General features: G+C 45.9%; 1 protein-coding gene across 3 annotated transcripts in view; it reads left to right on the top strand.

Moving 5' to 3' along the window:
- NEK11 (NIMA related kinase 11) overlaps window positions 1-22,771 on the top strand; it is a 295,896-nt gene that overhangs the window by 149,129 nt on the left and 123,996 nt on the right. The window lies entirely within an intron of this gene.

The raw sequence follows: 22,771 nt of genomic DNA on the forward strand, positions 1-22,771 counted from the left end.
TGTAAAGTAATGGCTTAACCTAAGAAAATCAATTTAGTCTCTAAGTTATCAGTATTTTGTCTTAACAGTCATAGACAGTTAATCCAGTGATATTAGGTCCAAAGGATCCCTGGTGATGCTGCAGGGTAAACATTGTTCTGCTAACAGCAAGGGCAGTGGTTCACACCCAGCCGCTGCTCCCAGGGAGAAAGACAAGACTATCAACTCCAGTGAAGATTTATTGTCTCAGAAACCCTATTGGGTTTCAACGAGTCAGAATTTCGATTGATGGCAGAGGGTTTCATTGTATATTAGATTTTATCTGCTTCCAATCAAATCACTATCTTTAATTCCTAGCACATTATTTTTGCTTGTTTGTTTTTTAAGTGATTCCAGTGGTTTCTTTGGGCTTTCGCTTGGGTATACGTGGTAGACAGTGAAAGCTGTCGTCGGTGAGCTTCGTCAAAGGGGTTTCTGGTTTGTGACCACAGAAGTACCAGCCAGCGATTGTTGCATGTGAGAGAGCCTCGTCGAGTCACCTTTAAAAATGGGTATTTTGACATGAAATAGCCTCTTGTTAGAAACCAATATAAAATGAAAACTAGAAGTTTTCCGTGAACTATGGCAGCAGAATCCAAAACCTTTTGTCCTTCATAACCGATAGCAGTTTTGCATGGCTTCTCTTTTTCTTTTGCTTCTCAAACACAGCGAAACCCCACAAAGCTCAAAAGCAGCGGAAAGATCCCAATGATGGTCATGATGGACGTCATTACATCTGCGTCTAAGATGCGTAGGGAATGTGACTTATTCTAAAAGCAGCCTTCTTCTTATTATTATTATTTGCATCTGCCTGCAAGGAAGTGTGTATGTGGAGTAGCTACAGCCGGTCAGTTAGCTGCATCTTTGAGATCGCCAGGCACGTTCTTCATAAACCCACTTCCTTGTTGTGTGCTAGCGGTCCACACGGAGGGACCTCTTTATACAGATAATCTGTACACATGTACATCCAGCTTCACCTGGCGGTGGGCTGGTAACATGTTGGGCTGTGATCCACCTGGCGGGCAGTTCGAAACCTCCAGCAGCTTCACGGGAGAAAGACTGGACTTTCAACTCCCGTCAACAGTTACGGTCTCAGAAACCCACAGAGGTCAGTCTGAGTCCGCATGAACTTGATGGCAGAGAATTCCGTTCACTTGGTTGCCTCAGGGCCCCTATGTAAAGACCTCTTGATACAGATGTGCTGTGTGTACACAGGGCTTCCCAGCTAACCTCGGAAGTCCTTTCCTGGTAGCCCCTGCCCCCCGACACTTCCTGCCATGGCTCCTTTACATTATTAATGGGGGTTTCTTCTTACTATTAAAGATTAGCCAGCTAGCTAAGTACATAATTGTAGACAGTTTAGAATCCCTGCAACCTTTCACTGCATTTTCCACCTGAGCATTTTGAACTGTGAAGATCAAAGTGACATCACCCTTTTTGTTTCTCAGGTGAACCTTCCCTTATGAATTTGGGAAGGAGGAACAAACGCATGCCCCTCCCCAGCTTCACACTCACTCCATGGCCTGTTTCCCTGGGTGCAAACAGCATGAAACTAAATTAACCTCCTTCTTCCTTCCATCTACACAGTCCCCAAATTTAAGGTGACCAGATTTTAACATTGGTAAAGCGGGACACCACTGATAAAACTCATATCTTGGCGAAATATCCACATGGCAGCCGAAAACTGTATTTACTAGTTTGTTGTGCATTCGTTCCAAAAATCGGGACTTTTTAAAAACACCATGGGGCGCAGGAAACATTGTTAAAAATCGGGACTGTCTCACCAAAAACGGGACATCTGGTCACCTTACCCAAATTCCATCTTAAGATAAAATTGTATGATTATTTGCATAAGACGTTTCTTAAGACCATGCGTGCGGCTTGCGGCATCTAGAAGAGAGTTGGCTTCCTTGGGTTTATGGTCGTAAGCACTTTACCACGACCAGCCGTTCTGAGTTCATGGCGCTTCTGCTGAGAAATGGGGCCCCAGAAGACTGGAAGATAAGAAACGTGGTTTTCAGTGTTCTGCTCGGCCCGCGTGCTGTGTCATTGATGAGGAGACTCGCGCAGTAGCCTGGTGGTGCTAACGTGCTCACAAGGTCACGCAGAAGAGGAGCTTCAGGGATGACAGCCTGAGGAGGACTCAGGCTGATGATGCTGGCTTTCCAGGTGGACTAGGAGAGCCTCTCACCTGTCCCGGGAAGCACAGTCATTCTTTGGAGCCATCCTGATGTTGAGTCAGACCTTATCTCTTACTTTTGATGCTCAGTCAATCAGACTCCTGCAATCATTGCTCTCTCAGCTCGAAGCTATACCTGAGAGGCACCATGGTATAAGTCTCTATTTTCACTAGTACTGATAATATCCATTGATTCAAATTTGGCCAGACCCCTGAGAAGCGTTCACAGTACCGGTGCTGTCAGAGCATAGGAGCTCTGTCTCAGTCACCGAGTGGTGCTGGGACAAAGACCCTATACTGGTGGCTTTTCTCACACTCAAAGAAGCTAAAAGTGCAAACCAGAGTCTCGCCTGTGCCAATTCCTTCCTTGTAAGGTAATACTCGAGGAGCCCTGGTGACAGAGTGGGTTACATATTGGACGCAAGTTCAGCAGTTCAAAACCACCAGCCTCCTCTTGTGTCAGAAACCCACAGGGGCAGCTCTACCCTGTCCTGTAGGGTCACTATGAGTCGGCATCAATTCGATGGCAGGGAGTTTGCATTTCTGAGATGAAGGTAGTGCTGGGAATTCCCTGGCTGCTGGAGGACCCTTGCATGGCATCTGTTTTCCCTAAACGTGCTTGCCTGCCTCTGTCTCCACGCAGCTCTTTTTACAGCCCAGAAAGTGATTCCACTCAGGAACCACAGCAGGACCTCAGCTGAGACATGGATTGTATCACCTTCTACCAGGTGCAAGTCCTTTACATTATATCCATAAGCACAGGGGTGAGGCAGCCTTCAGTGTGGATTACAACTCAATGTAAAGAAAACCAAAATCTGGGCAACTGAGCCAACAGGCAAAGTAATCATGATCGATTAAGCCTTGCTCAGATCCATAGTCAATGCTCATGGAAGCAGCAGTCAAGATCAAAGAACACATTGCATGGGGTAAAGCTTCTGCACAAGACCTCTTTAAAGTGTTGGGAAGCAAGGATGCCTCCAGGAGGCCTACAGCATGCTTGACCCAAGCCATGGTGTTTTTAATCACCTCCTATGCACGTGAAAGTTGGACACCGCATAAGGACGACTGCAGAATTGGTGCATTTGAATGACGGTGTTGGCGAAGAGTATTGAAATTACCGTAGACTGCCGACAGAACAAACCGATCTGTCTCGAAGGAGGTACAGCCAAAATACTCCTTAGAAACAAGGGCGACAAGTCTTTGTCTCAAATACTTTGTACATGTTAGGAGGAGAGACCAGTCCCTGGAAATGAACGTCATGCCTGATAAGCAGAGGGACAATGAAAACAGAAGACCTTGGACGAAATGGGTGGACACAGGCAAGGCCTGCAGCAATGGGCCCCAACGTAAGGCCAGTGGTGAGGATGGCACGGGAGCAGGCGCTGTTTCATTCTCTTGTACGTAAGGTCGACTCACTGGCACCCAACAACCACAACAACAACTGAGTTATTAGGTCATACACAAGTTGGCATGGAAGAGAAAGTGTACAAAGAACACGTGATAGTAGCTTTCCAAATTCCTCATAAAACACCGTGGATTGGTGATGTCTTCTATTTCATCTCTTTCCCAACCATTTGTGCACCTGACCCACCTCTGTAGGGGCGTGGCTGGGATTGTGCAAGTTGTCTATAGCCTTGACGAAGAAGATCTTTGTTGTCTTGGTGCTAGATATTACTGGAACAGATGGGGATCGTTAATATTGTAATTTGATGAGCGGAATGAATTCCTTGACTGATTTTATTTTCACAAATACAAAAACTATGTTGCAAAGAAAAGTATGGTGTCCCAAATGTACTTGTAATTCAATCTACTGAATTTGGCCTGAATCCGAAAGGAGCTTACGGTGGACAAACCGATGTACAGTCTTATTGCACACCCTGTGATTCATATACTGATGATGCAGACATTCGATGGAACTTGGCTGACAGAAGAGAGTACCGGGAAGATGTTCACTTGTGTTTTATTGACTTTGCCAAGGCATTCGACCGTGTGGATCATAAGGCACTGTGGCTAGCTTTCAGGAGAATGGGACACAACAATCAAAAAGAGTTTCCACAGAGGTCCTATCCAGTCTGGTGTTTTTTGTTTTTGCTTTCTTGAATGACTTATTTTTTTCTCTGTATGGTTGATTTTTAGGTCTGTTTCATCCCTTTGGATTCTGAATGTATTTGTGCCGATTTCAGTATTTTTCCAGTTTATTTTGTGCTGCTGTTGGTCGTGTTGATGGTCACATGAAGAATGCGCACAGCCACACACACACACCAATGCAGCACTTTCTACTTGAACAGTTCAAAGTCGAGGATTGCATTCTCCACATTGTTCAGGCTTAGTGTGGGAGTGGTGCAGCCAATTGTGAATGACCCCCCAATCCGTACCAAAGGACCCTTGGGTGTCCTGCTGGAGGGGAAGGGTGCATTGCTCTATCCAGAACTAGAGCTGGGGACAAAGATCTTTCTTGACAAGGTGCTCTATTGCCTGCTGGCTTGAGCCTGTAATCCGGCACCTCATATTTTCAGCTAATTCCCTTAATGCCTTATACACGTAAATAGATTTTGTGCTAAGTAGCATAATAAGGGCAAGAATATACATCGGTTTTTCCACTGTGTTCTCATTTGGGATTCAGGCCAAGTTCAGTAGATTAAAATATAGAGTTTGGTAGACATAACTAGGACTTTTTGCAATGGAAATAATCAGATAATGCATGCGGTTATTTTAATGGAACATCCACTTTGGATTGGTAATGAAATCAGGGGTCTTGTCTGAGGCCTGGGGATTTGTTCTCCACTCTGTGCTCAGAGGCTGCATATGTGAGTGGCTTTCCGGTTTTAAACAACTTTCTCCGCATCCATTTGCTTACTTTTCTCTTCAGTGAGAGTGTTCAGAAGCGTCAGCAGCCTGCTTCTCCATAGCACCGGTTTCCAGGCTAGGGGAAATCCTGTGCTCATCTCAGATACACCGGGGCCTCCCTAAGGGTGACACATGAATTAAAATGATGCCAGATTTGATTTCATGTGCATAGTGATGGCATTTGATTCTGACCACAAATCTGCTGAGACCGGGAGAACAGATTTATTTTGACAAAGGGCACGTCCTCAGAGGGCTGGTCCAAGACTATATGATTTCTCTGTATGACATTTTCTGAAGTTTGAGAAAGATTTGTTTAAATTAAAGATCAGTTGGAACAGATTCTAGGTTATACTATTAATAAGCTAATCCTCACTGCCTTTTTTAAGTAGGAAAAAAAAGCTGGAATTGGGGATCACGGGACAAATGTTGCTCATCTCTGGGATCTACTCATCCACAGGCTTATGGCTGGGAGGCCCCTCGGCTGGTCTAGATGGGAGGAAGGTTTTGAGTGACAGCAGATTGAATATTGACCTCCACTTTGAAGGGGTAGAGTTTTATCCATGATCAGAAGTGAGCAGGTCTTAATAGACTCAGTCCAAACCCAAACCAAACTCACTGTCATCGAGTTGATTCCAACTCCCGGAGCCCTGGTGGTGTAGTGGGTACCCATGGGGCTGCGTTCTGAAAGGCCAGCTGTGCTGAGGGAGGAAATGAGACTTTCTGTTCCCTTACAGAGTTACAGTCTAAGAAACCCACGGGAGCAGTTCTGCCCTGTCCTATAGGGTCCCTGTGATAGACGGAATCAGGCCACTCCCATTGCAGTGCAGGCTGAGATGACCGCCTGACTCCTCCTGGTGACTTTGTGCTCTGGATCCAAGCTGTCCAACTTGGGCTCCCTCTCACTGATGCCGATGTAAACCAACATCCTGGTCTCTGGCCACTGAAACTCTTATATAGAAGGTCTAGAACAGTGGTTCTCAACCTGTGGGTCATGACCCCTTAGGGGGTCGAGCGACCCTTTCACAGGGGTTGCCCGATTCATAACAGTAGCAAAATGACAGTGATGAAGTAGCAACGAAGATAATTTTGTGCTGGGCGGGGGGTGAGTCACCGCCACATGAGGAACTGTATTAAAGGGTCATGGCATTAGGAAGGTTGAGAGCCACTGATCTAGAACAATGGTTCTCAAATTCTAGTGTGTGTTAGAATCTCTCAGAGGGCTGGTTAATAGTACAGATGGTAAACTAGAACTGCCTGGCACTGACTCTTGGAGCCTAGGGTATCCATTCCTTTCCGATCCCTAGTTCATGTGGAGAACTTGAAAGCAGCCATGGTGGGAGTAGGTTGGGATCTAAGAGGTTGTTGTTGTTGTTGTTGTTGTTGCTAGGTGCCATTGAGTCGGTTCCAACCCACAGTGACCGTATGCATCCAAAGTGGACGTCAGAAGAGACTCTGAACTTGCTCTTCATCCCAAAGTAGCTACATACAAATGGGAGAAACGATGAAGCCAAAGAGCTGAATAGAACATTTCAAAGGGCAGCTCGAGAAGACGAAGCCAACCATTTTAATGAGATGTGCAAAGACGTCGAAGTGGAAAACCAAAAGGGCAGAACACGCCCGGCATATCTGGAACTAAAAGAACTCAAGCGAAAATTCAAGCCTCGAGTTACAATCTTGAAAGACTCTAGGGGCAAAATACTTCACAATGCAGGAAACATCAAAAGAACTAGTTGATACTCACAATTTTAGGAGACAGCAGATGAAAAAACAAGTGCCCAAGGTACATAAGGTTGGGATGGAACCCCCCCAAATTTGCATTTTGAATAAGCTCCTAAAGTCCCCTGAGTAGTGCAAACCCTTAACTTGCTCGACTACTAATTGAAAGACTTGGAGGTTGGAGTCCCCTCAGAGGAGCCCTGGAAGAAAGGACTGATGATCAACTTCTACAAATCCTGAAAGAGGACAATTCTGTGGCTCACGAGCCCTTTTTGACTCAAGGGCAACTGGTGATACGTTCCCAGGCACTGCTGATGGGCTGTAGGCCACACACTGCGAAGAATTTTTCAGGAACCAACACAGTACTGTCCAACACGGTAGCCACTATCCACAGAGCAATTTAAACTTAAATTCCATCGAATTAAAATTAGGTAACATTTTAAAATCTGTTTTTTTAGTCACGCGTGTGGCATATCCAATGATGATTATTCTCATGTGAGTACCACATTGGACCGAATAGTTCTAGAATGTTTTCATCATCGCTGCACATCCTATTAGGCAGAACTGGTCTTGCGCAAAATCTGTGCAACTGGTCAGTTACCTTTCCACAGACGATTCTGGTGGGATACCCATTTCAATATTTATGACAGCTATTAAATTTTGATTTTATATCTCAAATCTCTGGGAGGAAAACCCACATGAATTCTCCATGCCCTGACCCCCTCCCCATCTTTTTTCGGTTCTTATTTGGGAAAGGAATCCGTTGGCTGAAATTCTCAAATACTGACTATGCACCAATGGCCATTCAAAGTAGGGATAAAGATATGGAGGCCGAACGGAGACCCAGCTGTAAGCCCATAGCGGCTTCACGCCGGTGATTTCCCCTCTTGGCTCCATAGAAGAAATAATCACACATGCTTGTTTGCAGCGCCACCTCCAGTTCTTATCAGCAGGACCCAACTCTGATATCATGACACTGCCGGCAGACAACCTGTGGTCAGACGGGCTGAGAAGCCTGTTTTTCAGATGCTCCTTCATAACAACTCGCTGCTAACCAGTGAGGGCCAAGCGATGAGTTTACTGAAAGACAATCAATCGGGTTAATGATTCGAAGTGTTCAAACAAGAGCTCACACAAGTGTCACCGGAGAATGGTGTCTGATTAGTACTTACGGGGTCGGGTGCAATGGTCAACAGTCATGAGTGAAATCTGCCGATCAAGTGACCAAAACCTGGCCTACAGAGGCTTCCACAGGTAGAGGCCGGGTTTGGGGGGCCAGGGAAGGAAAGAGCTAGCCTGGAATGTGGTGGGGGCTGGGGGGTGTTTCTTGTGCAAGGTTGGTAATTGCCTACGTATTACATAGCCTGGCTTAGGGAGTATGTGTCAGGAATTCTCAACCCCAATGTGCTTGTGTGGCCTAAGGAATGTCCATTTATTTCAGGTTCTGTGGGATCGAAGTTTTCTATTTCTTTGGAGTGATATAATAAGTAGTTAGGGGACAAATGAGTGCATTTCTTTTATCTTCTGAATGATTTCTTATGATAGGCATTATTTTCTCAGGTGGCACTTGGCATCTCTTAAGCATCAAAAGCTCTTGCCTTCTCTGGTTCAGTGGAAGTCTCTCTAACCCCCAACCTTTTAGGAATTCTGACCTTCCCCGGTCATTGTTGTAGCGTTTTAGATTCCTGGCTGATCTCCTCGCTTCTGTTTCCTTCCTTTGCCTTTCACGTCCTCTGGAGAGCATTCCCGATGTGGTGACGGCAGCTGCGAGCCAGCTCTAAGGAGGATGGTGAGGCGTGTGCAGGACTAGTCAGTGCTTTGTTCTGTTGAGCACTGGGTTGCTGTGGCTCAGAACTGACTTGCTGGCACCTACTATCAACAAGGTTATGCCCTTTCATGGGTGATTTCAAGGTGTGAAATCATTAAGAAGCAGGAAAAAATGTTGCCAGTGTTATTGTAATGGTTATAAAAGTCTAAAGTCTTCGGGGCATGGCACATTTTAATGCTTTAATTGACATCATTGTAAGGTAGATTCATGCTCCTGAAATTGTTTAGGGGGTTTCTGACAGGCATCATTTGGTGGTGAGGCAGGCTTATTATCTATTTTCCCTCAAAAAGGTTGGAAGCTTCTAAATCCATCACCCAAATGGGTGACTTCAGAGTTTGTTAGATGGGGCAGTTTCTTATCATTGAAGAATCAAATGGGATACAAAATGATGAATTATCTTGTATTATTCTACTACTTAAAAAAAAAAGACTCCTTGGAGGGCTGTAGCATCAGCAAGTACAGTCACTCCATTACAGCAGGTTGATTTTAATGTTTAATCATGACAGCAATAAAACCACGAGACATAAGAATTGGTGATGGTAAAATTAGTCCCGTTCCTGGTGACACAGGACTTCTGAGCAGATTTGCAGGTTGATTGTTCATTGATAAATTACAGGTGTAAAACCCACACGCAAACCCAGTGCCATCAGTCATTTCCACTCATAGCCATCCTTTAGGACAGAGCAGGACTGCCCCATAGGGCTTCTGAGATTATAGATTTGTTTATAGGAACAAATAGCCTCATCTTTCTCTCCCAGAAGAGCTGGTAGGCTTGAACTTATAACCTTGTGGTTAGTAGCCCAATGCTTATTTTTCTGTTTCACTAGGGCTCCTAAACATTCTCAGGTTGTGTTCTCCATAGACTTACTTATGTGTATATGTACAGCAGGGTTATCTCAAGAAAATGGCTCATATCGTTGTAGGGACTGCCAAGTTCCAAGCCCGTAAGTCAGATGTCCGGCTGGAGACTTCCTGTGACTCATGTAGCTAAAGAAACCGATGAACCCAAATCAGCAAATCAGTCAGTACAGGTAAATGAATCCAAGGTTGGCAGTTAGGGTGGCAGAATGCTGACAAGTCCCAGGATGGGCAGGCAATAGGGCAGGCCTCTGACTTAAGCCCAAGAACAGGAGGTCATATGATTAGCCAGACAGGATTCAGTCCCAGCCAAAAGCTTTTCCCATGGTATCCGCACATATTGGAAGCAGGCCATACCCCTGGGGAAGCTCCCTTCCAATGTATAGGATGTGCATAGCATATCTCATCATGGAAGTGATTACATTTCATTAGGACTCATCATGAAGGATAACAACATTGTAATTGCCAAACCACTAAGATTCTTGGCCCAGCCAAGTTGACGTACAACTTTAACTACCTTAGTTCATCCCTTATCACCTTGACACCTGTATGTATCTTTTAGTGCATACATAATCTCTAAATAAAGACAATCATAAAGTCATAATTGCACCTGACATCATACAACATGCTTACAATTGAAAATGCACCGACCCATTTACATCTTATATTTTATCAGTGAACAAAACAAAATATTTGTTGTACACATATCAGGAGGAAATACTCATAATAATTAAAATCCTCATTTCTGCAACTGGTCACATAGTTGTTGCTGGTATTTAGAATTACCTCCTTCCACCATGCATTTTTTTTAAATGAAATGATCATTTTATTGGGGACTCTTCCGGCTCTTATAACAATTAACTGTATCAAGTTTATTTGTACATATGTTGCGATCATTATTTTCCACCATACATTTTGTATGACCTTGGCCTTCTAAAACGAGTACCTTAACTGATCATGGTTTTTTGTTGTTTTTTTTGTATGGTAAGGTGATCCAAGCTTTCATTCTTGCAGGATCTGGGTCATTAGTGGTTATATCAGAATTAGGTTGCTGTAGTTTAATCATTGATTTTAATAACAAGCAAGGTAGTCCTAACCCCCAAACAAAGCAAACTCATGGTCATTGAGTCACTTAATGCACTGTAGGAATAAGCATAATTCTATTTTAATACACAGCAAAATCTGTGGGCTCAAATTTATGTTTCTATATATGCAATTATTCTCTTGTCAATTTTATTAGATCCTATAGATGCTTGTAGGGGGCTTTTCAGTAGAATCCAATTAACACACATCCTAGAGCCAGCCATACCTAACATTTTGTTTGCTTAACAATGACAGTTTCTTCCTTTCCCACTACTTAAAGTAGTCATCTTTATTTTATTGAGTCAAGTAATGCAGTACTCTGTCACTTGCACGGCTTTCTCTTTCTCGTTCTGTAGTTCAGTAATAATTATCATGCCATGCTAGCCAAGCTTGTGCTGGTGTTTTAAATTGAGTTTTGGAATTGTTGACATAGGAGAAGCCATGACCATTTATCAAATACAAAATATAGTGTTCTCTTATCTCTTGGAATATTTCATCAAGCCCATCATGCAGTTGGATGCGTCTTCCAGACTTTGTTTTGTATAATAAGTATGAGTCAATAAGACTCATAGAATCATGAGGAATCCAGAGATAGCGAGTAAGGTTGAGTCCCATCCATCCTAGACCAGCTGTGTGGTGGGAGAGACAGGTCCCCAAACTTCCAAGTCTCAATGTTGTGGCCTCTACATGGATTCTGAAGATCCAAGGCCAACCTGCTACTGAAATGCTCCCACTGCCCAAGTCTGAGCAGCCACCATCTCCCCTTCAAGTGCTGCACTAAACTCCACTCTGCCTCGGCCTCCAACTTGTTCAATCTCCACATGGCTGCCTACATGATCCCTGAAAATGTAAACCCAAGACTCTTGTTTGCTTAACACTGTTCAGTGGTGTCCTGTTTTGTTTGTTTTCTGTTGTGCTCAGGCTAGAGAACAGAGCATCTTTAGCATTGCATACCTGAAGTTTCTGGGTGGTGCAAACTGTTACTACTCTCCTCTACGAACAGAAAGCTTGGGGGTTCAAGATTCAAGTCTACTCAGCAACGCTTCGGAAGACAGGCCTGGCAATCTGCTTCCAAAACGTCAGCCTAAAAGACCCTGCGGAAACGCAGTCACGTCGCGCTTCACGTGGGGTGGCCACGCAGAGGAGTTCACCCGTCTGCTCTGGTTGTACAAAGACCCCATTTACTGCCACCCCCCAACCTCATCTGATGCCACTCCCATCTCACTCCTGTGAGAAAGAACAGCCATTCCAGTTTTCCAGAAGGCTCCTTACAGTATGAGTCTCGCCATATAGCCATCAAGACCAGCGAGCCCAGACCCTGTTCGTTGAAATGAGACAGGCTTGGGAAACGACAAAGAAAAGCAAGGAAGCGGTTACCACAAGAATAACCACGCCAACCCAGCGGCCACTGCGTGAATTCCAATTCGACTGTCCCTGTAGGAAGAAGTGGAGCTCTCCCACGGGGTCTTCCCATGGCTGTCAATCTTCACAGCAACCAATGGCCACCTCTTCCTCCCCTGAGCAGCTGATGAGTTCACATTGCCAACCAATCCCTTCACCGCTTCATGACCCCTGTATAAAAGTAAACAGAATGGCTATTTCATGATCAAGTGCGGATTGACGACCAGGAGCGAGCACGAGTTGGAAGGATCTGGGTGGTGGTAGGGAGGCCTGTTCATGAGGGATTCTTGATGTAGGTAGTAGTTTTAGAAGCATTTGCTTTCTGTGGGTACATTAGAGTGCACATTTACGGTTTTGTAACGGAAGTAGCATTTTTGTAAAGATTCAAGTAAAGTGAGAAAACAAGCTAGGTGCGTCTCTGGGTGAGAGGCTCTTCGGCCCAACCTTTTCATTCACGGCCATGAAGCCTTCAGAAAGAGCCTGACAAGTTTGCAAAGTTACGTTTTCACCCCCGTTGTTAGGAGCGTGTTAGTAACTTTGGATGGAAAGCTCCCCTTTTTTGGAGGGTGGATGCTCACCAGTGAGGTTCTATGGTTAGAACCAATGGATCGAGACTGTTCCGTCTCCTGTCACAGAGAGGGGGCCCTAGAAGGTCATAGCTTTCCACGGGGTTTTGTCTCCTTTGATAACCTCAAGGTCAGCAACTCGAACCTGCCAGCAGGGGAAGCCGAGACTCTGCTAACTGTAAAGATGTACAGTCTCGGAAACCCACAAGAGCAGTTCTGGTCCGTTCACCACGAGATTCTGGACCTCCTTGACCATGAAATGTTGTATAATTTCCAAGCTTCCTGTGATTACATTGGAGGAAGGCAAGGATTTGCACGAGAGGCTTACTCCTATGGTAAGGCTTTAAAACTTATGTGGGAAAGGCCCATTGCCTTGTACCGTAATTCTACTTTTCCACGAACTTTTTGAAGTATGTGTATGGTATTTATCCAAAGAGTGATGGCCTCACTCAGGGACTTCTTACAGGGTCAATATTCATGATAAATATGGCTTTCTCATCCACAGCAGCTACCCCATGACATTTCACACCTCCTGTAGAACTCAGCCAGTATAGAGCAAAGCCAGCCGGCAAGGATGCACAAACAGTGGGCACAGCTGTTTTGCAGCAAAGCTTTCTTGACAAAAAGAGGCAGCCTGGGTTTGGCTCGTCAGTCGGTGTGTTTGCCGGCCCACGGTCTTAAGTCGTTGTCTACCCGTCACTTCTGTGTTCTGAGCATGTCAGATGTGCCAACAGTGCTAGGAAATGTACATTTGAAAACACATGGACTCGCCAGACAATTGCCTTCCCATCTGTGAAACTTGGCTTCAGTTTCACTGAGGCCATGATGTTTAATACCTTTGCCTTGCAAACGTACAGCACGTCTTTCCTCTTTGTTTTCTGAAGAGGCCAAACTTAACTTTCTAGTCAGATCATTTAGCATTTCTGCATATGAAAAGAATTTGAGGCAAATTCAGCTGGCACACCCTGGGTGCTCTTGTCGTTTGCAGTGGGGGCACAGTCCCAGAGCCCAAGTATAAGTCTGCTCAGAGGCACTAAGGAGCTGAATGGTAGAGCAGAGAGAAGGCATGGAGCCAAGGGAACTCAAGATTGTGTCCTGCATTGTTGGGGGGGTGGGGGGTGAGGGTGGCAATTTATTGGGAACTCTGTCAACTAAAGATGAGTTGGAATTCAATGAGCACCATAGCTAAGTGTGCTTATCATTTAGGATAAGTGTCCAGTCTAGATTGAGAGGCCTTGGTGACCCCAAGGGATGAATAAGGGCAAGCCCCTGTCCTTGAACTAATCTCTGGGTATTAAGACTTTGGGGTTGAATGGGCTGGATAAAAAGAAAATTAAGGATGTATCTGGGTCCGAATTCTCTAGAGCAGCCCTGTTGTTAGTCTGGGTTGACTAGAGAATCAAATCCAGGGAGACACTCATATATGTATAAGAAAGAGCTTTATATACAAGAGCAGTTGAATATTGAGAAAACATCCCAGCCCAGTCCAGATCAAGTCCATAAGTCCCATATTAGTCCATATGTTTGATACCAATCTATAAAGTCCTCTTCAGACGCAGGAAACACATGCAATGACGCCGAATGCAGGAAGACCACAGGCCAGTGGGTGGGAAGCCTTCCAGATCCAGTAGTGGCGTAAGCATCTCAGCGCTGGCAGGGATCTCCCCATGGCTTCTCCAGCTCCGAGGCTCTGGCTGCCGTCAGCCTGTCTCCAGGTGGCTGGTCAACCAGAATGTCTCCCAGGGACTGAGCAGGGAGAGAGTGTCTCCTGCCTCCAAGGATTCTGCCCCCCAGAATCCTCAAGGGAAGGCCATGCCCACAAAGAGGCCTCATTGGCTATGGCCTGATTGACAGGCTGGACTCCACCCCTTCACTCTTAATCCTTTCAAATGAACAAACGATTCTATAATGACCACAAGCACTGTTGCGTGTTTGACAAAGCTGAATGTTTGGCTACCTTGGAAGTGACCCAGCAGATGTCTTTGTGTTGCTGCTGTCAGGCGCCCTCCAGTCGGTTCTCACTCCTGGCGACCCTCTGTACAGCCCTGCCCGCTCTTGCATGATCCTCCCAATTGTGCTGTTGGAGCCCCGTAGGGCAGCCGTGCTGTCTGTCCATCTCATCGAGAGCCTCCTTCTCTTTCACTGCTCTTCCACTTTAGCATCATCATGTCCTTCTCCCAGGACGGGCCTCTCCCGATAACATGTCCAAAGAATGTGAGACCAAGGCTTGCCATCCTTGCCTCTAAGGAGCGTTCCGCTGTTCTTCTCCCGAGAGAGAGCTGTCTGTTCTGTTGGCAGTCCACAGTTTCAATATCCTTCACTAACCCCACAGTACCAAGGCATCGGTTTTTCCCTTCACTCTTCCATATTCAATGTCCAACTTTCAGATACGTACAGATTTCTGTAGGCAACACAATTTAACACAAAAGAGCACTCGATCTGGGGTCTGATACTTCGAACTAAAGTTGAGAGATCACGTTCAGAGATCACTGGAACATGCATTCCTTGTCTGCGACATCGAGGATAATGCCACCTCCCTCACTGCTGTTGAATCCATTTGACTCAAAGCAACCTGTAAGTCAGAGGAGAATTGCCTGGTAGGGTCTCTGAGATGTATTCTTTATGGAAATAGACTGCTTCGGCTTTCTCCCCAGGAGCTGCTGTGGGTTCGAACTGCCGAGGTCTAAGTTAGCAACACTTGATCCACCGTACCACCTGAGCTCCTATTGGTTGCCTTTGGAAAGTCAGGTGTGAATCAAACTATGTTTGAAAACATTGTGAATCATGAGGTGTCATACATACCAAGGTGGTGAGTATTATTCCTGCTCTGGGATCATTTAAATGGAACTTGCCCCAGATGGTACTGGTTACGACAGATTTGCTTTTAAATGTGGGCTCACCTTGCTCTTCGTGACCAGATCCCATGTAGCGGGAAGTATTCTGTCTACGAGAAAAGGGCCGGCCACCCAGGGGAACCCACAGCATGGCAATAGAGATGTTTCCAGGGAAGGACCAGGAACATTTAACCTGGACCCAAGTGTGGGATGTGCATTTCCTGTCATTAAAATTTTTAAATGAATGCGTGGCCACAGTATCCATGCAGTAGATACCCTAGGTGAGTTCCTCGGCTAATTATTGGTTTGTCTTGCTGTATTAAGTTTGCCTGTTCACATCGATGAACCAAGAACGTCTCGGTGCCCCTTAGCAACTCTGCCAGTTTCCTGACCACCTCCAGCTGTCTAGTTAACAGAGTGGTGCTGCCAATGGGGTAGAAATGTTTTCCAGGCTAGTGGAGGTGGGAGAGAGAAATGAGGACTGTGGACCTTCATCGACGAGGAAATCCCTTGGCTGACAAGGTGTTTCTGCCAACCTTGTGAATAAATCAGAAAACACACTGGGGGTGAACATGAAATGTTAATGAGCCTACAGCCAAAGGGAAATGAGAGAAGAGGGAGAGGCCTCAGTTTGCTACCCATTTCAATTCTCCTATTTCCTGGAAATCGTAGTCGTAATCCCACTTCTTGGCAGAATGCTTGGTGGCCAGGAGCAGAAAGCGGTGGTTGGTTCTCTCACTCCTCAAGATGTGGTTGGTGGGCCAGTAACGTTGGCACCAGGCTCAGGGTGATGTCTCAGATACTGGGACTCATGGGCGCCGCCCCAGACTTCCCAGTCGTCAGCACCTGCCATGCATCAAGCTCCCCAGGAAGTCCCTGTCCACAGTAAAGTTAGAGAGGGCCGGTCTCGTCCTAAGTCCGCAGACCTTAGAACCTGTAGTTTAGCTTCTTCTTTTCAGGCTGGGAGTTATGGCCATCCCAGTTTATGGAGTAAACATTTAAGACCCAGGGGGTGAAAAGCAGTTGCCTCTAGACACAGTATCCGGCTACTGGGCCAGCTGCTTCAGGGTCTCCATTCAGTCTCTTTGTGTTGAGAATTCAGTCCCTTGAGAGAATGGATTTCCCAGCCTGTGTTTATGGCTGTGGACCTGAGGGAGACCAGACAGACTTGACGCAGTCATTTTATCGTTTGCTCTCCAAACTAGGAAGCACGTTGTGTTCACAGGGCTGTTACCATTTTGCCTGAAGGAAATCTTAGCGCTTAGGATAAAAGACATGGACTTCGGAGCTCAAGCGAGAACTATTTCCAAATGGTTTGTTGTGTTCTTTCTGGTGTGTCTGGGTCTCGTTGGGACAGGCATAGAGGGTGGCTGGTACACTCAATAGGAGGGAGAGATGTCACTCTAAAAGAAAAAAACCCCAAACCCAACTTACAGGAATTTGCTGTCCTATATATATAAAAAGGTACTGTACTGTACTTAATTTAGCCCTCCGTACAGAAGGGTCATGAATATGCATTCTGACTAAGAAAGTCATTTCTTTTCACAGCTCTCTGTGTGGTGCTGCAAGCTGAGCTAATCACCATGGTTAATTTTAGTCCAGGTTTGGAGGGTCTATTTTAGAAAAGGTCACAGCACAACCTGTAACTCGTTGTTTAAGAGAAGAAGGCACCAAAGAGAAGTACATTCATTGAATGACCTCTTCCCTCCCTCCAGATGATAATCATGTTGATTATTTGGGGGATTTAGTTCCACTTGAAGGTAGTGATGTTACTGATGAAGTGTGCTTGATCTCTACTATGTGGTGAAAGGAATGAGAGAGTGGGGGGATCTGGGAGGCACCCATGAGGTGCCTCTCTGAGGTACAGGGTGGGGGGCTGTCATCTATTGCCGTTCTACTTGTAGGCCCTGTCTAAAAGAAGATTACCAAAGGGCATCTTGTAGATGAGAAGGGTTGATCGGATACGTCTTTTAATGAATGCAGCTCTGGAAAAACAAAACACAAGAGGAGAGGCCCAGGATGAGGACCGAGTGGAGTCACTCTCTCTTCCCAGTCAAGTCACTGATTCTAGGACCCTGAGTGCTGCAGGACCTCCAGAGGTCTGTTGTTCCACCCCCTCTTTCACAGGGAGGGGCACTGGTAATAATGGAACCGTAAAGAAGTGCCCCCTCACCAGGGCTTCAGACTGGAACATGTGACCCGACTCTATTGTGTTAGCCTGGATCATCTAGAGAAGCAAAAGCAGTGACATTTCTATATGGAAAAGAAAGAAATGTATGCCAAGAGAGAATAGCCCACAAAGTCACAGAAGGCAAGGCCAGTCTTGCTCTGGTCTGTGGGTCAGAGGACAAACCAGGCAACAGGCTGGAGGAGGCTGAGTCCAATGGATCCAAGGTTGGTAGACACCATGGCAGGCCGCCCACAGCTCCCAGGTCAGCAGGCAACATAGCAGACTGCCCGCTCAAGTCCCCAGAAGCTAGATGCAGGATCCAGGCCAGCAGGAAGAAGGGAAGGGAGTTCTCCACTCCATGTTTATATATACGATGTGGTCCATGCCCTCAATGAGACATCAATGGGCTTCAACCTGAGTCAGGGATTTCTTCCTTCAACCGTTTGAGGCTTCACAGAAATCCCGTCATGGAGGTGTTCGGTCACATCTTGCTAAACTGTGGAGAATCTTGGCCCAGCTCACTTGACACAAAACCTAAATACCATCTATATCTGTCATTATTGTTATGTTAGGTTGGGTTCTCCAGAGAAGCAAAACACAGTGACGCTTGAACGTGTTTGTATATAGAAAGAGAAATGGCTTACATAGCTATAGAAGTCAGCGTAAGACCCGTGCAGTTTAAGTCAGGTTTCTCCAGACTTGTGTAGCTGTGGAAGCCAACAAACAGGAAACAGGATGATAATGCAGAGGTGGGGAGCACAGGCTGGTGGACACACAGGTAAATGAATCTGAGGTCAGCCAGATGAACCCACCGTCTGTAGTCTGCTGACGGCTCCTGGGATCAGCATGCAGCACAACAGGAAATCAAGAAATCAGGCACAGGGTCCAGCTCCAGCAGAAGGGAAGGACCAAAGAGGAATTGGTTCTACATAGTCGCTGTCTTATACAAAAAGCCACAACCTCAAGGAAGTGTCCTGAGGCTTCAACCTGATTGATAAGTTTGGCTCCACCTATGCCTTTAGTCAGGAGTGTCTACTGGACATAACCCTTCACATACTGGACGTAACCATCACGGTTATCTTCAAGTTGAGTCTGACTCACGGCGCCCTCGTGTGCAGAGTAGAGCGCTTTATAGGGTTTTCAAGGTGGTGACCTTTTGGAAGCAGATAGCCAGGCTGGCGCGACACCTCTGGCAGGGTTGAGGTGTTCGAGTGGCCAACCTTTCAGTCAGTGGTTGACCACTTAACTGTTGATACTAACCAAGGGCTCCTGTCTGTGTATACCTATGGATGTATCCGTCTGCATCTCTGTGTGGGATGGTTGTTGGAATGCTAACTACAAAGCTGCCAGTTCACGGCCACCAGCTGCTCCATGGGAGAAGGAGGAGGCTATTGGCTCCCATAAAGGGATCCAGTCTCATATAGAGGCTCTATATAGGGCCCTTATGACTTCATAACAGTGGGTTTGGTTTGCTTTTATATCAAAGTAGAAGATGCCTTAGAATATCACTGTCCAACAGGACTTGTCCCATGATAGAGGAGTTTTATAAATCCATATCAGGTAGCTATTAGAGCACTTTTAATGTGCCTAATGTGGCTGAAGAACTGAATTTTTATCATCTTAATAAATGCATTTAAATAGCTAGATGTAGATAGTGATCACCATTATGGACAGTACACGTCTAGAAGGATTAGTACTTTAAAAGAATGGATGTGGGAAACATGAGTGAGTTCAGGGCAGAATGTAGATTCCAGGTTATAAAACCTAAAATTCTGATCCAATGGTACATCTGAGACTCATCTAGAATGTCTCAGAAAACTAAACCTTCCTGGACCCAGCTCAGAGCTACTCATACAGAATCCCCTAAATTGTGTCTCCCCCCCCCCCCAAAGTTAGGTTGAAGTCCCAACCTCCATACCTATTGGGAAATGGAGGTTTTCTTTTGTTATGTTAATGTATCAGTACCAGAGTAGGGTGGATCCTAGACCTAATTCCTTCTGAGTGGTGTTTTATAAAATGAGCAACAAAGACCAACACCCAGTGGAAGACAAAATCCGCATGCACTTCCCTCTATAACCTGAGGAATGCCCAGGCATATCCAAGGCTGGGGACAAGTTCAATTTTCCTCCTAAGACTGATGCCCTGATATGGATGTCTAGCTTCGCAAGCTGAGGGACAATAAACTTCTGTACCTTAAAACCAACCACTTGTGGTATTTGTGTTACAATAGCTGTAGGCATCAAAGGTAAGATGTTTGACTAAGGGCTCTTAAACTCTCTAGTAGGAGGTTCCCAGTCAGTGGGAGGAAGTGGCTCACAGCTAGATGATGGAAAGCCATGACTGTCAAGCTGAAGACTTTGTGCTTGATTTTATGACACTCGGGAGCCATTGCAGGTTACATAGGCTGGTGCGTGCTTTAGGCAAGATCTGTAGCAGCCTGTGCAAGGCGTGATGGAAGGGAAAGATGGGAGGAGATTGCAAAGTTGAGTGGTGAAAGATACCAGGGAGTAGTCATCTCTCTCTCTCTCTTGTATGAGTGTGCTCATCTCACTGGGGGCTGACTTTATTCTTCCCAGAGCTGAGCATTGGCTCAACACATTTCTTGGCCAATATGCAAGCCTTCAGTCCCGGTAATGTTACGGTGCTTGAACATCGCTATTGCTTCACAGATGGGGCACTTCATCGGAATGAAATAGCGAGACTGCAGCCATTTGGAATTCGGAGCAATAGCCTCTCTGGGCCCCCTCTGTCTGTAGAATGGGGTGACTCGCTACCCGAAGGAAGGAGCTCAGTCTTAGAAGGCTCTCTCCGCACTACATGACTTCAGAAATCCCCTGGACAATCTCAGCAGCTGCCACTGGAAGGAAGGCCACCAGGGGAACTGTGATCCAGACCCAGCCGATGGATGACTCACCACAGAACCCTGAGAAACCGTTCGTGGCTCACAATGGAGAGAGAGAAAAATAGCTTTTAAAACTTAAAAAGGAAAAAAAGAAAATCCAACGTAGGCTCAAGTTTGAATTTGACACCCCCCCACTCCCAAACCCCAACCTTTCACAAAACAGTAAAGAATCACTCCTCTTCTTCCTATAGTGCAGGGGAAGGTCTCTCAAAAGTTGAGAACCCAAGAATGTTGATTGGTTCCCGGGAGAATGGGATGCTGACGTGTGAAGAACAATTTCTCTCTAGTTAGTTGTGCTCCACCAGCCCCTGTAGGACAGGTCACCTCCACCTGTGGAGCATTTTCTCCAGTTCTGCTGTTGGCCCTTTCTATACAAATCTTCATACCAGTAGTGGTGTCTCCTGCGTGTCGGCATGCATCCCCCTGCCCAGGGCTCTCTAGAGCTTTCTTCACAATTTCTGAAGTTGAACTATTGTGGGCTTCCCTCTGCCTCTGCCTCGCATACATGGGCCAGTGGCCTCCACTGGTCACTTACCAGTTTGGATACTAAGCTCAGCTTTTTTACTTATACCAAGTGCTTGGATAGTTTAGTATTTCACAGAGCATCTACCATCTCCCTGGCTCTAATCCTTCCCATTTATCCTTCTCAACATCTTTTTTTGTTGGGGGTTGGGGTGGGGGGCCTAACCTCTCCTCTTGTCTCTGCCAGAGACAGGCTCATAGCACGAAAGGCTCGTATCATAATTCCACAGTCTTGTCAGGATAGTTTTCTAAATACCCACAGTTCCCTAAGAAGAATTCTCCCGCCACTTGTTTGTCAATGTGTCGTACTGAGGGGGCTGGTGTGTCACTGTGATGCTGGGAACGATGTCACTGGTATTTGGAGTACCAGAAGGATCCCTCGAAGTGGACAAGTTTAAGCAGAGCATCCAGGCGAGGAAGAAGGAATCGACTATCAACTTCTGAGGAGTTAACCACGGAACACCTTGACAATGGGAGCAGAACATGGTTAGATACTGGAAGCTTCGTGAATGGTAGCAGAGCACTGTCAGACATGGTGCCAGAAGAGGAGCCCCTCCGGTTGGAAGACTCTCAACACATATGACGAAGGAAGGGCTGCCTTCTCAGAGTAGAGGCAACCACAATGACAGGGATAAAGCAAAGATGCCGGGACCTTTATTTGCTGATGGGCACTACTCAAAATGAGAAGAAACAGTTGCAAACATCTATTAATAGTTAGACCTTGGAGTGTACAAATTAAGAATCTAGGAAAACATGGAACCCATGAAGATCACTACTGCAGGCCTTAGGGAGCTGAAAAGGCCCGGCCTGTCTGTTTTGAATCAGGCAGTGATGTGGGCTGCTGTGCTGGGAATGACAAATTCCAAAGCAATGGTAGCACATTTATCGTCACAAGGGACATTGATCTCACAGGCAAGTAAAATTTTGCGGAAGATCATCCAGCTCTGGGTGCAGCAGTACATTGACGGGGAGCTATCAGGAATTCCATCCATATTTCATGGAAGTCATTGCTGACATCAGATGGACCTTGGCCAAAAGCAAAGAATACCAGAACGAGGCTGACTTGTGTTTTATTGGCTCTACAAAGTCATTCAACTGTGTGGATCACAACAAACTACGGAGAGCCATGAGAAGAATGGGCAGTCCAGAATACCTCATTGTGCTCATGTGGAACCTATACAGGGGCCAAGGGGCAGTCATGCAAACAGAGCAAAGGAGTACTGCATAGTTTAAAATCAGGAAAGGTGTGTGTCAGGGTCCTATCCCATCACATACTTATTCAATCTGCATGCTGAGCAAATCATCAGCGAAACTATACTGTATGAAGAACTTGGCTTCAGGACTGGAGAAAGGCTTATTAACAACCTGCAATATGTAGATGGCACAACTGAAACTGAGGAGGACCTGAAGCACTTACTGATGAAGATGAAGGATTGCAGCCTTCAGTATAGATTTCAACTTAATTAGAAAAAGAAAAGCAAAATCCCAAATCCTCCCAAGTAGAGCAAAAAGTAACGTTGAGATGAACGGAGAGAAGAATGACGCTGGCAATGATTTCGTTTTGCTTGGATCCACAGCCGGTGCTCATGGAAACAGCAGTTGAGACATCAACACCTTGCAATGGAAAATCTGCACAAGACCGCTTTGAAGCGTTGAAAAGCAAGGGTGTTCCTTTGAGGACTAAGGTGGGCCTGGCCCAAGCCATAGCATTTTCATTGGCCTCGTATGCAAGTGAAATGTGGACAATGACTAAGGAGGGTCAAAGAAGAGTTTATGCATTTGAATTGTGGTGCTGGCAAAGGTGCTGGCAGTACCATGGGCTGCCGCGAGAGTAAGCATATCTTTTG

This window comes from Echinops telfairi, unplaced genomic scaffold (genome assembly GCF_000313985.2).
Source record: "Echinops telfairi isolate 266 unplaced genomic scaffold, ASM31398v2 ScPeMD7_7420;HRSCAF=8458, whole genome shotgun sequence".
Taxonomy (NCBI): Eukaryota; Metazoa; Chordata; class Mammalia; order Afrosoricida; family Tenrecidae; genus Echinops; species Echinops telfairi.